The sequence below is a fragment of the Magallana gigas genome, chromosome 9, assembly GCF_963853765.1.
Source record: "Magallana gigas chromosome 9, xbMagGiga1.1, whole genome shotgun sequence".
Lineage (NCBI taxonomy): Eukaryota > Metazoa > Mollusca > Bivalvia > Ostreida > Ostreidae > Magallana > Magallana gigas.
The window spans coordinates 49675413-49681120 of NC_088861.1; the positions used below are offsets into that span (position 1 = coordinate 49675413).

Here is a 5708-nt window from a genome sequence, read left to right on the forward strand (position 1 = left end):
GTTTTTACTTGCTTTGATGTCGTCTGAGTGTCGTAGAGATATGTGCAATAGCAACGCAACCCCATTTGTGTCCAATGTCACCACTTGATTATGTAACATTTCAACATAAAAAAGAACTGTGATTCATAATTAAACGTGGCAGCATTTTAAGTTTAACAATAAAATCTCATTGAAGTTTTTTTTTAACAATGTTAAATTTTTGTAAATGTAAAATGTTTGGTATTCGACTATTGTAAAATAATGTGCATTGTTAATCCAAATCACTCTGAATGATTAAAAGCAAATTGGTAAAACAAAAGAAAATGTTTTACGATAAAAACTAGTGGTCGCTATGTATGCCTTCGTTTCACTATTTGACGAAAATGTATCCAACTCAGATAGTTTGTTTTATCTAAGCATCATTGTTCTTAAAAGTTCTTTTGTAATGTACACTGTACCAATCCAATTTAAAAAGGCATTTTCAGTTGCTAGTAACGCGGTATGAATTTCACTATCATAAGAATTAATAACATATCCATCACTACACAAGATAAACTGCTACCATTATAGCAGCTCTTTAAGGACTTTTTTTTAAAATATGATATGTAACACTTATCCATCCTTTCGTTTATTGTGAATAATGCAAGTTTTAGATATATTGTGGAATGACGCAACAACGTAACATGTTTGTAGGCATTGTAAACAATCGCACAGTAATTATTAATCGGGGAATTGCATAGTTACAACATACAGATAGATGAAAGAAATAAATCCCATAACGCTATATAAATGACCCTTTAATTTTTCCTAACATAAAATATAACAACTTTATTTGGGAGTTATGTCTATGATTTAATGTTCAATATAGTGTTAGTACGTTTTTCAGTACCTCTAGTTTACCATTTTTAAATTAAAGTTCTCTAATGTGCTTTGTCATGCTAGCGAAAAAAATGAAGAAAAAAAGTTTTCCTCGTCATAAAAATGCTTAATTAACATAATTCATTTTTATATTGCATTCTTGCTTAATCTGTCATTCGAATTGTAATTTTAAGATAAAACACAATTGATATTAAGAGAAATTATGGTCTCTAAAGGAATTTAGATATTTTACTTTTTTTAATTCATAAAATAGGGTTTAAACCAAAATCAAAAAGAACTGCTGGTAATTTCATTTATCTTGTCTCTTTCTTTAATCTCACAACCCTCCCACATTCAAGATATATATCATATTAGTCAAATGGAATAGATGACAAATCATAAGCGTCTGCATTGACCGAATTCCATAGGAATAAAACTAAGTGCAACTTAAAAATTGTTTTGTCACCATGAAAAGATTTTAGCACTATGTCTATATACCTGAAGTCAAAACGGGATGTCTTTCAAAGAGAGGAAACGTTATAGCCGCCGACAGGTGTGAAGTAAAAAAGAATTCCATTCATCATTTTAAACCGTTGTACCTGCTGCACATTCCATTAGACCCCAGAAGCTATTTGTAGCGCGAAGGTCGCCATTTAAAGGGAAGTGATACAATCTCTCAATGAGTTGACTACTTGAACCATGGCTAGATTTCCGTCGATTTTACTACACATGAGGTTTAACTTGATGGATGGGAGCTGTCAATCAAACTCTTAAATACTACGGCTTTTTAAAGTAGGAGAAAATGTTTAAGGTCGTTTACGTCATTGTGTACGTACAGACTGAACTCGATAATATTTGTCAATGAAGTCTTTATCAACTAATGTTTTTTTTATTGCAAATATCATTGTGATTTACAGAACAAATTGTTATTAAATATGTTTAAAGTTTTTGATGACTTAATTTTTTTTCAGTTTTCATATAGCATAGAGGCAACATTTCCTTGTATCTATATAGTGTTTAGCTTTAAATTCATCATGTATGCATTTTGATACAACGGTTTCCATTATGTTTTAGAAAAGATTCTTAAAATTAGTTCGTCTAAGAAACATTTTCTTAATATTTTACTCAGTATGTATAATAAAAAAAACACAGTTTTATTTCATATGAGAGGTATGTGCCTTTCATAATTAGAATTAAAAATGTCTCTTTTTTTCTCAGAAAATCAACGCAACTAACTATTTTAATGTAAAATCTTCTGACTTGAACTAATAAGTCCTTATTTGGAAAAGACGTTATTGGCGTTAGGTGCATCTTTTTTATTGTTCTCCTACGTAGAATATTTGTTATCGGTTTTTTTTTTACTCCGGACCTACTGTACGCTGCTGATGAATTTAATAACATGCATTGTTTGCATTCATCAACTTACCGCGAACTACAAGTTCTGGTGTGAAAAATCCTCGATAAGTTATCGTAAAAATCAACTATGTCGAAGAATGGACCTCTGGTTATATATTTTTTTGTTTTGTCGTCATACTTAAAAATGTTAAAAAATTGATTTACTTATAGATATTGACTTTTTTTTCTTTTTGTGAGAAATGGATAGTGGTGGCCTATTTTAATCAATATTCATATCCTTAAGACAACGAGTTGAACATTGAATTGATAGGCAGGATCATTTATTTTTGTTTCGTTTTGTTAATTTTGTAATAGTAAAAAGTCAAACATAGTAAAATCAGATGGTTGGTCTTTATGTATAAAAATCTTATCTTAATGAGGATACATTTTTTTTTTACAATTTACTTATAACTGATAAAGCCAAGTACACTGTAAAAAGATCACAAAAAGAACGACTTCATCTGTTTATGTTCAAAATTTGTTTGTGGGGCCATCGCTATTTATAATAAAGCTATCGCTTTGAATATATAAGTGGCTGCCTAAAACAATGCACATAAATTACCCCTTTTTCTACATGCATATATTTTATGCTTACTTTGCATTTAGTTCTTATTAATGGATTCTCTTTATGTTTTCTGATTATATGCAATTTGTATTGTATCTTACACAAGGAGAATAAAGATGAAATAATTTGCCATTATGTTGACCGCCAGTCTGTAAATTTTCAAAGTTATAAAAATGCATCTCATTCCATCTTCCACCATTACACGTCTATATCATCATTTTCACTTTTTAATATTAATTTAAAATTTAAAATTTGTAGAACTTATCATTTTTAAAAATTAAGATATTTAACTTTTTAGTGATAATTGTATCATATTGTACCAATTTTTATACAAACATGCCCAGTATGATATTCATGAATATTAATAACTGTTTCATGATAATTAAGTGGCTAAGCATACGTTCTTACAAAATTATTTGTTTGAATGTAAAATATATGGAGTAGTTACAGTGTATAACTGTTATACACTAAAGTTTAAGTTGCTTCATTTAGCACTACAAACAATTAGGTAAGTATGTAACTAAAATCGAAAGAAGATGCTCGCATTTGATAACACCTCATAATCTACATAACATGCCGTATCCTCGAAGTTGCCTTCCGGAACTTTCCAAAGATAGGTAAACTTGTTGATATCAATATACCTAAAACAACCGAAATAAAATTTTTTTTTAAAATATGTAACATGAATTAGTATCTTTATAGTTACAAGACAATATGTATGGGTAACAAGTAAAATTAAAACTTTTCATACAGTGATTTCGCATGTTTACGTCTTATGTGTACTTATTTATTAATTCTGTGACATCAATTTCTATCCATGGGGTATTCAAATGAAAAGATATTCTATAGAAAATCTCGTCAGCACATCTTTTGTGATTTAAATATGGATTTAGAAAACAAGTCTTTTTTTTCAACCATTTCACGCCCTCGCAACTCTCGTTGACCATCTCGAGGAAAAGAATAGTACTGGATTTTGGCAATGTACGCCCCCTAGTTCAAACTTTGTCATCCAATGATAGAGGCAGTCCCATAGAAGGAGTGGTGGTGTACGGATAGATGTATATATAGGCGAAAATCTACGTACCTGGCATTAAATCAGGCGAATTAAGAGTAGAAGTAGAGAAGAAGTACCCCGAAAGGAGACGCTTGAAATCACCATGTGTAAGGCCCGTGTGATGTGTTTGATTATGGTTCTCCTGGCCGTCACAGTCGCGTTTGCAAACTCGCATCATTGCAATGAAGGTATGTGAACTTTTTGTTGACAGTAGATTATTATTTTTTATTCATTTATTTTTCATTATTTTTTTTCTCCTTCTTTTGCCATGCATTTCTTACACAGTGCACTTAAATCATTTCACTGCAAGAATTTTCTCTGGTCATAAATCATGATGACGTGGTTGTGATGAAAGCAATTGTATTTGGGTTTTCATTGACTAAAATTCAAGCCTTTTGAAACCTCAAAAACAACTTGATATTACAAAAAAGTGTTTTGCTTCATTAGGATAGATGGATAGTGATAATTTGTTTTCAAAGTGCTGCAAGTGTAAAATATAAGTAAAAAAAAAGAACAGCAAAAAGGGTGTTGATTTGTTTCGTTTTTTATAAATTACATGTATATTAAAACTCAATATAAAACATTAACACTTTCGTAATAAAATTTTTAAAGTTTATTCTTGAATGATATTGAATTAAACTTGTACAAATAAGATTACATTTATAATTCTGTGTTCTGTTTATTGTAGATCTTCTACATAAAATACGCACATTGGATGATGACTCCTGCGTAAAAGCAAAACTAATCAAGGTCCTTGTCAATTGCGTAAGTATATTTTCTATCATAATTTTATTCTTTTAATTAACTTAAAAATAAGCAATTTTTAAGTAAAGTTGAAAATAGAAATGAAAACGGAATGTTAATGATTAATAAATCGGCAGATAGCTATATTTCTTGTAGGAATGGACATTTAATACTAAGAACAATATTTTAATTTATTTGTAGATTTTCCGACACAAAGGCCTTTTTAAAAGTATCCAGAATCAGTTGAATAAAACTGAGAAAGTTGTGTGATATATTTTCCGAGTTCGATTGGTGCTACCGCAAATATGCTCATCGTTGGAGGGTTTGTCTACAAAAAAGATTTGATAAAAAAAACATCAAAGGAAAGATTAAATGGTAACACGGTACAAAAGACAGGTGCTTTAGACGGTTTTTAAATTTCCTTACCGCATCAATTGATTTCCTCCAAGTGTGATGCTATGCGCATCTGTGATGATGATTATCCAATCAAATACTGTCTTTCATACCTATGGACATTGTGACGTAACATAAATAGACCATGCCCTCCATTTAACTTTTGTGTGAGTGCGAACGGATTGCTACATGCTTACCGGATCAGTCTCCTGCTGTTACTTTGAACTGCTTTGCAGTCCGCTTACGCTGTCGTCCTTTCTTAATGTAAGTTGTGTCTGTTGTCCACCTCTCGCTCTAATCTTAACGATCTCAGCTGGGAAGGACCATTTAGTGCAGGGTGATTCATGTAAAACACAGTACTGTTGGTGCGTTATACTAGTTCTCAAGGAGTACAGTTCAGCTTTTTCTTACTGATGAAGGACAAAATTTATGCTACTTAGAGTAATGATATTGTGCAATGTTTTCATCACGTGATCAACATTTAACATTGTCTTATGTTGTTATATGCAGCATGTGATAATAGATAACCTAGTATAGGGTAAAATAAGATACTTTTTCGAGCTTTTTAGTTTCGTTAAACTATGTATGTAAATTGACTTCTGCATTTTATTGTCAACTATGAAAACTGGGATAATAGTTTTTAGTTTTGTATGAATCTTTTCTATTCTCTATTTCAAAAAGTAACATTTTAGTTGGTTCTTTGTTGAGTTATCTGCTGTA

The 5708-nt window shown here is 30.7% G+C and overlaps 1 long non-coding RNA gene across 1 annotated transcript; it reads left to right on the forward strand.

Moving 5' to 3' along the window:
* Positions 1–3875: 3875 nt before the first annotated feature.
* On the forward strand, positions 3876–5416 carry LOC117691104 (uncharacterized). The gene is made up of 3 exons (XR_004602885.2): positions 3876–4039; positions 4540–4616; positions 4797–5416. It is a non-coding gene; the product is annotated as an uncharacterized lncRNA (long non-coding RNA).
* Positions 5417–5708: the final 292 nt, after the last annotated feature.